The sequence below is a fragment of the Saccopteryx bilineata genome, chromosome 2 (assembly GCF_036850765.1).
Source record: "Saccopteryx bilineata isolate mSacBil1 chromosome 2, mSacBil1_pri_phased_curated, whole genome shotgun sequence".
In the NCBI taxonomy this organism is placed as follows: domain Eukaryota; kingdom Metazoa; phylum Chordata; class Mammalia; order Chiroptera; family Emballonuridae; genus Saccopteryx; species Saccopteryx bilineata.
The window spans coordinates 97,734,883-97,748,051 of NC_089491.1; positions in this window are offsets into that span (position 1 = coordinate 97,734,883).

The window sequence follows — 13,169 nt, forward strand, 5'->3', positions numbered from 1 at the left end:
AGACAGACATCCCCATAGGCCCAATCAGGATCCACCTGGCAGGCCCACTACAGCTATTTTTAGTGCCTGAGGCAAGGCTCCCTTCATGGCACTGGAACCAGTCAGCTATGGCCTCAGGTGGGTGGGGAGGCGATGGAGAAGCAGATGGTCACCTCTCCTGTGTACCCTGATGGAAATCAAAGCTGGGACATCCATAGGCTGCCTGGCTGAGGCTCTAACACTGAGCCAGCCGACCAGGGCCTAAGCACTTTTCTGCCCTCAATAAAATCTCCTTCCCAAAAGGGAGGCATGCATTTGGACTGATGACTAGCAATCCCTACTACATCCTGTTTGTTTTTTTTTAAACTTTGCAAGGGGTCCTGTATCACACAGCACAGTAGGAACAAGTCCTTCCCCCTTGTCACGCTCAAGTCATCAGGGAGAACATACTCTGATTAACGCTGTGCTAGATTCTTTATATATAATGTTCCTGTTTAACTCAACAAGGCAGGCATTGCTAGCCCATAATGCCAGTGTACACTGGAAGGTAAAATGGTGACAAACTAGAATGCAGAAAAGCTTTTAGATAGACCAAATAGTCTGATATGAGTTGTTGGACAGTGTTGCAAGCACATAGGCCTACAGAATATAATTTTATGTGCTATCTTGACAAAGGCTGTTCTACTCTGTCTAAGGCTGATAAGCATCAACAAGATGAGGTTAAGGTTACCCAGTTGTAGCTCAGGAGCAGGCCTCATGTGCTACATGAATGGAAAAATATTGTCATGTCATAATACCAATATGGTAATGTAAATAGCCTAAAATAATTGAAAAGTTTGAACTTGCTATTTCCCAGCATGGACTAGGGGTTATCAATAAGTAATAGATCTCATTTTATGCATTCTGTAAGCTTTAGTGCCTTTTGTAATTTTGCTGCTCCATTAAGCATCAAGGATTAGTGAGGCAATTTAGACATTGTCCTGCCTTTAGGGAGCCTATAATCTTTGGGGTGAAAGAAAGTACACAGACAATTTGACGTATCATGATAACTATGGGTGTATGGTAACATGTAAGAAGAGTGTCCAACCCGGGGGGGTAGCAAGGGAGAAAGAGTTGTCAGGGAAGACTTTCCTTAAAAACAACAACAACAAAAAAACTATTGGGATGACATTGATTAATAAAATTATATAGGTTTCAGGTGTACAATTCTCTTTTTTAAATTTTTTTAAAAATTTAATTTTAGAGAGAGGAATGGAGGAGAAGCAGGAAGAATCAACTCCCATGTGTGCCTTGACCAGGCAAGCCCAGGGTATCAAACTGGTGACCTCTGTGTTCCAGGTCAATGCTTTATCCACTGCGCCATCAGGTGTACAATTCTATGATACACCATCTGTATATTATAGTGTGTGTTCTCACCACCCCATGTCAAGTCTCCTTTTATCACCATTTAACCCTTCTTTCCCTCTTTTATCTCCCCCACCACCCTTTCTTTCTTGTAATCACCACACTGTTGTCTGTGTCTATGTTTTTTTTTCTTTGCTTAATTTCTTTATCCTTTTTTACCCATTCCCCCAAACACCATCCCCTCTGACAGCTGTCAGTCTGTTCTTCCTATCTATGAATCTGTTTTGTTTGTAAGTCTATTTTGTTTATTAGATTTCACATATAAGTGAAATCATATGACACTTGTGTTTCTCTGACTGGCTTATTTCATTTAGCATAATACTCTCCATGTCATCCATGCTGTTGCAAAAGGTGAGATTTCCTTCTTTTTTATGGCCAAGTAGTATTCCATTGTATAAATGTATCATAGATTTTTTTATCCATTCATCTACTGGTGGGCACTTGGGCTGTTTCCAGATCTTGGCTATTACAAATAATGCTGCATTGAACATAAGGGTGCATGTATTTTTTCAAATTTGTGTTTCAGGTTTCTTCAGATATATTCCCAGAAGTGGAATTACTGGGCCATAAGGCAGTTCCATTTTTATATTCTGAGGTAAATCCATACTGCTTTCCACAGTAGCTGCACCAGTCTGCATTCCACCAACAGTTCATGAGAGTTCCCTTTTCTCTACATTCTCACCAACACTTGTCTATTGATTTATTGATGATAGCCATTCAGACAGATGTGAGGGTCTTGTGGTTAATTTGCATTAGAGAAGACTTTCTAAAGAGATAGTAATTGAACAGGGTCTTGAAAATTGAACTGGAGAGGACCAAGCTAAGTGTAGGCAATGATAGTAAAAAAATAAATAGATGGCAAAGTGGGTGGCACATGTGACTGCTGGGGGGTGTGAAGCAAGTGGAGGTAAAAGAGCATACTGAAGAGTATGCAGTACCTTGTTATGACGGGTCAAATATCCATGACAAGGAGTTTGCATTCTTTGGCCATGAACATACATTCCCTCCTTACTTTGGGAGGAGTAACTTTACCTATGTGCAGTCTTGGCATCATTCATAATTTAGACATCCTTTGCTTCCCCAGCTGATGAATGGGTAATTCTCTCAAGCTAAGCTAATCAGAACTTCACCAAATGTGAGAGGGAAAGTAGTTGGATAGGGAGTTAAGGCAAATGTTGAAACATCTCCATTAGAGAGGAAGTATTGGGGGTTTCTTTGGATCATGAAAAGATTATGAGATTGAATGGAGAGTTGAACTGAGGGTAGAGGTTATGTGTGGTTTTTTCCCCCTTAAGTGAAAAGCAGGGAGGCAAGGAGACAGACTCCTGCATGCACCTTGACCTGGATCCACTTGGCAAGCTCCCTATGAGGTAATTCTCTGCCCATCTGGGGCCATTACTCCATTGTTCAGCAACTGAGCTATAGCACCTGAGGTGAGAGCTTGTAGCCATCCTTAGTGCCTGAGCCATAGCTGTGGGAGGGGAAGAGAGATAGAGGGAGAGGGTGAGGGATGGAGAAGCAGATGGTTGCTTCTCCTGTGTGCCCTGATCGGGAATCGAACGAACCTGGGACATCCACATGCCAAGCCGATGCTCTACCACTGAGCCAATCGGTCAGGGCCAATGTTTTCTTATAGTCTGAATTCTTGCTACTTCATTTTTATGTCTCATAACAAGATATAAATACTGTATTTTATTCACTGGAAATATGTACTCTGTAGTTATAGTCATCATATTTTCTAACCAAAAATTAAACACTTGGAATCAGCATTGTTATGGAAAATTCAGACTGTGTAGATATAATTTCTCTATGATTGATTGGATGGGATATTCTATTAAAAACATTTTTGAATAATATGTGCAAAAATTCTATTCAATTTTTATTCTTAGCCTATGTTAAACTAACAATGTCTTTAAAGTCTCAACCCAGGAACAACAAGGTTTCCAGTGGAAAAATGATTACTGTGTTATGTTACAGTCATTCCCCACCATATTGCGGTCCACTTTTCATAGTCTCACTGTATCGCAGATTTTTAAATTGTATATATCTAATTTCATATCACTGATTTTTTGCTATATTGCAGGATTTTGCAGTACATAGGTATTTTTATATATTATTTTAATTATTTTTGTGATAAAATAAGCATTTCCTAGCCTAAAACATAAAAAACAATGTAAAAAATAGAAAAAATATTAAAATATATTAAAAGAATGTTAAATCAAAATAAAATACGTGGTGAAGACATCAAAGCAGCTCTACTAGGTAAGGAGACCACAACGGGAATAAGCCTACAAACCATACACAGAACAATGGGAAGGCAAAGAAACAAAAGTCATATACTTCAACAAGACAAATCCTCAGAAAAGCCCTGGATGAAACGGAAGTAATCAAATTACTGGATGCAGAGGATAAAATAATGATTGTTAGAATGCTTAAGGATCTCAAAACTACAATGGATGAACTTAATGAACACCTCAATAAAAATACTGTAAGCATCAAAAAGGACACAGAAATCATAAAGAAGAACTAGACAGAAATGACAAACATAATATCAGAAATGAAGACTACACTAGAAGGAATTAAAAGCAGGCAGAATGAAGCAGAGGATAAAATCAGCAACTTAAGAGGACAAGATAAGCGAAAGCACTGAAGCAAAACAGCAAAAAAAAAAAAAAAAAAAAAAAAAAAGAGGACCAAAAAGTCTGAGGAAACTCTAAGAGAGCTCTGTGACAACATGAAGAGAAACAATATCTGCATAATAGGGGTTCCTGAAGGAGAAGAGAAAGACAAGGAATAAAGAAACTGTTTGAAGAAATCATAGATGAAAATTTCCCAAAATTTATGCAGGAAAGAGTCACATAGGTTCAAGATGCAGAGAGAACCCCATTAAAAAAGAACTCAGAGAGACCTACACCAAGACACATCATAATCAAAATACCAAAGCTAAGAGATAAAGAAAGAATACTAAAAGCTGCAGGAGGAAAACAGTTACCTACAAAGGAACCCCCATAAGGATGACATTAGACTTTTCAACAGAAACACTTGAGGCTAGAAGGGAATGGCAAGAAATATTCAAAGTAATGCAGAACAAGAACCTACAACCAAGACTTCTTTATCCAGCAAAGCTATTGTTTAAAATTGAAGGAGAAATAAAAAAGCTTCCTAGACAAAAAAAAAAACCCTCAAGGAATTCATCACAACCAAACCAATGCTTCAAGAAATGTTAAGGGGCCAGCTGTAGACAGAACAAAGTGGGGAGAAATATATATATATATATATGTATATATATATATATATATATACACATACACACACACACACACACACACACTAAAGTAGATTTTTTAAAAATGTCAATAAACAACTATATATCAATAATCTTAAATGTAAATGGATTAAATGCTCCAATCAAAAGACATAGGGTAGCTAAATGGATAAGAAAATGGGACCTGTACATATGCTGTCTACAGGAGACCCACCTCAAAACAAAAGATACACATAGACTGAAAGTAAAAGGTTGGAAAAAATATTTCATGCAAATGGAAATGAAAAAAAAAGCTGGTGTAGCAATACTTATATCTGACAAAATAGACTTTAAAACAAAGACTGTAGTAAGGGATAAAGATGGTCACTTCATAATGATAAAGGGAACAATCCAATAGGAAGATATAACCACTATAAATGTGTATCTATGCACCTCACATAGGAGCACCTAAATATATAAAGCAGATTTTGATGGACATAAAGGGAGAGATCAACAGCAATACTATAATAGTAGAGGATTTCAATACCCCACTAACATCACTGGATAGATCCTCAAGAGAGAAAATTAACAAAGAAATAGCAGAATTAAGGGACACACTAGATCAACTGGATTTAATAGATATCTTCAGAACCTTTCACCCTAAAGCAGCAGAATATACATTCTTTTCAAGTGTGCATGGTATATTCTCTAGGATAGACCACATATTAGGGCATAAAATGAGTCTCAACAAATTTAAGAAGATTGAAACCATATCAAGCATCTTCTCTGACCACAATGGCATGAAACTAGAAATCAACTACAATAGAAAAACTGAAAAAATACTCAAACATTTGGAAACTAAATAGCATGTTATTAAATAACAAATGGGTCAACAATGAGATCAAGGAAGAAATAAAAAATTTCCTTGAAACAAATGAAAATGAGCATACAACAACTTAAAATCTGTGGGACACAGCAAAAGCAGTCCTGAGAAGGAAGTTCATAGCATTACATGCATCCCTAAGAAGCTAGGAAAAGCTCAAAAAAACAACTTAATCCTGCAACTAAACTAGAAAAAGAACAGCAAGTAAAGCTTAGAGGAAGTAGAAGGAAGGAAATAAAGATTAGAGCAGAAATGAATGATATAGAGACTAAAAAAAAAATACAGAGGATCCATGAAACCAAGAGTTGGTTCTTTGAAAAGGTAAACAAGATCCATGAACCCTTAGCCAGGCTCAACAAGAAAAAAAGGGGACTCAAATAAATAAAATTAGAAATGAGAGTGGAGAAGTAACAACAGACACAGCAGAAATACAAAGGATTGTAAGAAAATACTATGAAGAACTGTATGCCAAAAAATTAGACAACCTAGGTGAAATGGATAAATTCCTTGAAAAATATAATCTTTCAAAAATCAATATGGAAGAATCAGAAAACCTAAATAGACCAATTACAAAAAAATCAGTTAAAACAGTTATCAAAAAACTCCCAACAAAAAAAAGTCCTGAGCCAGATGACTTCACAGGCGAATTCTACCAAACATTTAAAGAAGAACTAACTCCTATCCTTCTCAAGCTATTTCAAAAAATTCAAGAGGAGGGAAAATTTCCAGGCTCCTTTTATGAGGTGAGTGTAATTCTGATTCCAAGATCAGGCAAAGACAACACAAAAAAAGAAAACTATAGGCCAATATCCTTGATGAATCTAGATGCTAAAATTCTCAACAAAATATTAGCAAACTGGATCTGGCACTACATGAAAAAAATCATACATCATGATCAAGTGGGGTCTATTTTGGAGAGGCAAGACTGGTACAACATTTGCAAATCAATCAATGTGATTCATCACATAAACAAAAGGAAGGACAAAAAACACATGATAATATCAATAGATACAGAAGAAGCATTCGATAAAATCCAGCACCCATTTATGATCAAACCTCTTAGCAAAGTGGGAATATAAGGGACAAACCTCAACATGATAAAGGCCATCTACGACAGGCCCACAGCCAACCTCATACTCAATGGGTAAAAGTTAAAAGCAATCCCCTTAAGATCAGGAACAAGGCAGGGGTTCCTCCTTTCACCACTCTTATTCAACATAGTTCTGGAAGGCCCAGTCATAGCAATCAGGCAGGAAGAAGAAATAAAAGGCATGCAAATTGGACAAGAAGAAACTATCATTATTTGCTGATGATATGATACTGTACATAGAAAACTCTAAAGTCTCAGTCAAAAAACTACTGGACCGGATAAATGAATTCAGCAAAGTGGCAGGATGTAAAATTAATACTCAGAAATCAGAGGCATTTTTATATGCCAGCAATGATCTGGCTGAAAGAGAAATTAAGAAAACAATTCCCTTCACTATTGCAACAACAAAAAATAAATAAATAAAGTACCTAGGAGTAAATTTAACCAAGGAGGTTAAAGACTTGTACTCAGAAAATTATAAAACATTGATAAAAGAAATCAAGGAAGATACAAACAAATGGAAGCATATACCGTGTTCATGGTTAGGAAGAATAAACATCATTAAAATGTCCATTTTACCCAAAGCAAAGTATAAATTCAATGCAATTCCTATTAAATACCAGTGACATACTTCAAAGATATTGAACAAATATTCCAAAAATTTATATGGAACCAAAAGAGAACACGAATAGCCTCAGCAATCTTAAAAAAGAAGAATAAAGTGGGTGGTATCACACTTCTAGATGTCAAGTTATATTACAAGGTCATTGTACTCAAAACAGCTTGGTACTGGCATAAGAACAGACATATGGATCACTGGAACCGAACAGAGAACCCAGAAAGAAACCTGCACCTTTATGGACAATTGATATTTGACAAGGGAAGTAATACCATACTACGGAGTAAAGACAGTCTCTTTAACAAATAGTGTTGGGAAAATTGGATGGCTACCTGCAAAATAACAAAACTAGACCACCATCTTACACCATTTACAAAAATAAACTCAAAATGGATAAAAGACATATATGTAAGTCATGAAACCATAAGCATCCTAGAGGAAAACATAGGCAATAAGCTCTTCAACATCACTTGTAGTAATATATTTGCTGATTTATCTCCACGTGCAAGGGAAATAAAGGACAGGATGAACAAATGGGACTATATCAAACTAAACAGCTTTTGCACAGCTAAATACAATATGAAAAAAATAAAAAGGCAAGCCACACCATGGGAGAACATTTGACAATACGTCTGATAAGGGGTTAATAACCAAAATTTATAAAGAACTTGTAAAACTCAACACCAAGAAGACAAACAATCCAATCAAAAAATGGGCAAAAGAAATGAATAAACACTTCTCCAAAGAGGACATACAGATGGCCAATAGACATATGAAAAAATGCTCAACATCACTAATATTAGAGAAATGCAAATTAAAACCACAATGAGATATCACCTCACGCCAGTCAGAATGGCGCTCATCAACAAAACAACACAGAATAAGTGCTGGCAAGGATGTGGAGAAAAGGGAACCCTCCTGCACTGCTGGTGGGATGCAGACTGGTGCAGCCTATGTGGAAAACAGTATGGAGACTCCTCAAAAAATTATAAATTGAACTGTCTTTTGACTGAGCCATCCCACTTTTAGGAATATATCCCAAGAATGAGATCAATGATTCAAGAGGAGAAATGCATCTTCATGTTTATGGCAGCATTGTTTACAGTAGCCAAGATCTGGAAACAGCCCAAGTGTCTTGACAGTTGACGAATGGATTAAAAAGCAATGGTACATATACACAATGGAATACTATTGGGCCATGAAAAAGAAGAAAATCTTACCTTTTGTGACAACATGGATGGACCTGGAAAGTTTATGTTAAGTGAGATAAGCTAGGCAGAGAAAGAAAAATATCATATGACCTCACTCTTTTGAGGAATCCAATGAACAATATGAACTGAGGAGTGTAATTGAGACAGAGGAGGGATTAAAGGGTCCAGAGAGAAAGTGGACAGAGGGAAAGGGGATGATAGGATGGGATGAGAGCAGAAAAGCAAATCTTGGAGGGAAGGGGGAAGGGCGTTGGGGAAGGGGACAGAGGGGATGTACTCGGGAACACGTGGGCGGGGAGGATGTATTTAGGGGTTCACTAGAATCTATGTAAACACAAAATAAATTTCATGTTAAAAAAGAAAAAGGGCAAGCTACTTGCCCAGGGCCACACCTTCTGATATGATCCAGCAATTCTACTTCTAGGTATATACCCAAAGGAATTGAAAACAGGTATTCAGACAAATACTTGGAGAGAAATGTTTATAGACACACTACTGATAAGTGCCAAAGGGTAGAAAACAACATAAACGCCCAATGATGGAAGAGAGAATAAACCACACGTGGTGTATCAGTCAATGGAATTTTATTTGCTATAAGGAGTGAAGCACTGACATTCATTACAATGTGAATGAATCTTGAAAACATGATGCTTGGTAAGAGAAGCCAGACACAAAAGGTCCTATGGTATGATTCCATTCATATGTCCAGAAATAGACAAATTCATAGAGACAGAAAGCAGTTTAGTGGTAGTCAGGGGCTGAGAAGAGGAAATGGGGAGTGACTGCTAAACAGTACAAGAGTTTCTTTGGGGGTGAAGAATATGTTTTGGAGTTAGATACAGGTAGAAACTGTACAACATTGTGAACATTCTAAATGCCACTGAATTGTACACTTTGATATGGTTAATGGTTAGTTTTATGTTATGCGATTTTTACCTCAATTAAGATTTAATAAAACTCTCACAGTCACTCTCAACAACAACAAAAAAATGTAGCTTACAGCAGATGAGTAGACAAAGACTTGTATGTATGGAAAATGTAGCTATGCCACTTCCACTTGAACTAGTTTGCCCACGTGAGATCATACACAGCACACTATTGGCTGATGAATGGGAGGCAACCAATCAGAGCACTGTGTTCTGTATATATAAATAATAAAATAAATATAAGGCCGCTGCTTTGCAGATTTTCACCTATTGCGGGGAGGGGGTTCTGGAACCTAACCCCCACAATGGACAAGGGACACAGTAGTATATGTAAATTTTTTAGTTTTCTATATTTCTAAGGGCTTAAAACTCCTACCCAGAATGAAACAGAACTGGCTGCCTAGGAGAGCTTCAATATCTCCAGTAGTATAGTTTGAAGACACATGTGGTAGCCATGATCTAGAGATAGGCAAGAATTGATAGTAGGTGCTGCTGCAGCTGCTCTAGTAACTTCCAGTCCCCCAGGATGGAGAGGGGACATTTGAGAACTGGAAAGAATAAAAACTAACATTTCTAAGATTTTGCTTCTTGGTAGAAAGAGCTGAATGAGGAAGACAGAGGTCCTTCTCTTACTCTCACCTTCCAAATCTCATTTTAATTACACTAACAACATAGCTTCAACTATAGCTTCCACAACTCTGGCCAGATGGAGAATGGAATGGAAATGCTGAATACCAATTTGCATCATTCACCTCACATATGTCATTAAATGACCTGGTGAAAGAGGGATGAGTAGATCTCATTCTTATCCTCTGTCCGCCCCAAAGGATACTGTGATGTATGTGTAGAACAGCTGGTGTAGAAACGAAGCTGGAGTTGGTGCAGTCCTTATTTGATTTCTTTAAATCAAAGGTGTATAATTTTTTTAAATAAAAGAATCAATTATTGCCTGACCAGGAGGTGGCACGGTGGATACAGTGTCAGACTGGGATGCAGAGGACCCAGGTTTGAAACCTTGAGGTCACTGGCTTGAGTATGGGCTCATCTGACTTGAGTGTGGGCTCACCAGCTTGAGGATGGGGTCGCCAGCTTGAACATGGGATCATAGACATGACCCATGGTCACTGGCTTGAGCTCAAGGTCACTGGCTTGAGCAAGGGGTCACTTGCTCTACTGTAGCTCCCCGATCAAGGTACATATGAGAAAGCAATCAATGGACAACTAAGGTGCCGCAACAAAGAGTTGATACTTCTCATCTCTCTCCCTTCCTGTTTGTCCCTATCTGTCCCTCTTTCTGTCTCTCTCACACACAAAAAAGGATTAGTTATTCCATATAAATTCTGATTTTAAGCACTTTTCCATTTCTTATCAAGTAATACACACACATCACAGTATCCTTTGGGGCGGACAGAGGATAAGAATGAGATCTACCCATCCCTCTTTCACCAGGTCATTTAATGACATATGTGAGGTGAACGATGCAAATTGGTATCCAGCATTTCCATTCCATTCTCCATCTGGCTGATAAAAAATGCTGATAAAGGGGAAAAAATGATTGGAGAATTAGATATCAATTATATTCATTCCTGTGAGTCTGAGTCACTCCTTCTTAATAAAGTTGTGAATTTTAGAGTAGACAATTTTTCTCATGGTGAAAGTTGAATAGAACTCAAATGCTTATATATAATTTCCCTGTCTGCCACCTTAGAGTAAAAGTATCATTGGGGGAAAATGATCACATATGGAATACTGTTCAAACAATCTAATGCAGATGATATGTAGTTTTCCATTTCTTTAACAGTTTCATAGTTTATCTGAAAATGACTTCTTTGATTGAACTGTGAAGTTATTTAATTATGTCTGCTATATAGGAAACCCTGTCTAGAGGAATTGTTATTTAATTTGGAACAGAGGAGGCTTAATGTGCTTGCAATAAAGAACAGAAATGTTGACAGAAGACAAGATTGTAGGTGGTATGAAATAAAAATCAAGCTGTGTTCTTAACACATTGTGGATAGATCATGAGAATTCTTATGTTTTCTATTCTAAATCTTGTGGCCAATCATGAGAATTTTCGGCTTTTCATTGTTGTCATTTAGAGAGAAACTGTAACGGAAAACGCACTGGCTGAAGTTAAAAATTACAAAGGGAATTGAAAGTGATTAGTAGTTGTTAGTAATAAAAATAACTTTTATATCAATTTGATATTTTTAAAGTGCTCAGTAACTATGGATTGTGATGAAGAACATGATAAATTTCTGGATATATTTGCTGACAATTTATCAGACATTCCAAGTGAAACTGATGAAAGCTTTGAAAATGGCAGTGATATAGTTATTTCTTCAAAAAGGTGGAAAATAGAAATTTCAAGTGATTACAAACCTGAAAAATTGAACACTTCCACAAGATTTTGAGGGTGATTTGTATCTTGGTTGCTGAGATAATTACACTGGGGAAAAAATTTTTTGTTGCATCCACAAAAACACTTGTTCTTACCTAATTCGAGTATGCTGATCTCAAATCTGACAGTTTTCCTCTGTAAGCTACAGTGTTTTTGCAATTCAAGATTTTAGGTTTTCATCTTATTGTAAAATTTTCAACATTTAGTTTAACATAATGAAGTAGAATGTGTTCTTGGGCATCATCTTTGTGAAAATATAATAATTTATATAATGTAGTAAATACACTAAAAGATATGATTGCATCAGAATTTGTCTACAATTTTGAAATAGAACATATTAAAACACATTTTAATCATAAAATTTGCGCAAAAGTTATTTAAATTCTAGTCAGGCAGAAATTTGCATTTGTAGCTCTTGTGTTTGTGTACTTGTTGAGGACAATTTCATTTGATGCTCCAGCAGTAGTCTGCTCATCAATAACAGCTCCAAGATTTTCAGGAAACTTATCAAGGTGACTGTTCAGGAAGTGAATCTTAACGCTCATGTTACATCCAATATCGCAGAAAGCCAACAGCATCCTTTGAACCAGAAGTTTATAGTTTTCTGCTTTTTTGTTGCCAAGGAAGTTCTTTGTAACTGACACAAAAGACTGCCATGCTGCTTTCTCCTCCTTATTCATCTTCTTGGCAAATTCTTCATCACGTATGAGGGTTTGAATTTGAGGTCCATCGAATACACCTGCTTTTATCTTCTCAAAAGGCAAGGCAGGAAAAGCAGAAATAATATGTTGAAAGCATTCACTTTCTCTATTCAAAGCATGAACAAACTAAACTGCTTCATTAAGCCAAGTTTGATGTGAAGTGGGGGAAAAATGATACTGTCTCAATTAACTGCAGGTTTATTCACAATATTTTGCATCCCTACTTCCAGAGCTTCATGTTTTAGCCACTCCTTCTGTGTCCAGTGTATCTCCCAAGCTCGACTGTCCCACAAACACAGAAAGCAAGGATACTTTGTGAAACCTCTCTGTTGTCCTAGCAGGAAATTTACCATTTTAAGATCCACATAATAAATGATCCAGTTATGCTCCTCATACTTCAGAAAGTTGAGGACAATTTTTATGTCATTCTTACTAAGTCATTCAATTTGGGTTGGCTAAACTGCTGAGGGGTATTCCTTTTTATTTTCCTTTTGTCCAGTCACAAAGCATTTCCTCACAATTATGACACACAATATGAGGAGCCCAATTCTTGTCTTGATCACCAAGGGGAACTTGAAAATAGACAATATATGCACGTGTACAAATGATGAAATATTGCACCTTTGACGTTGAAGTGTGTAACAGACATATATATAACAGAAGGTGTCAGGACTATTTTTACATTTACACCTACTCGAAGAAGCCATGATT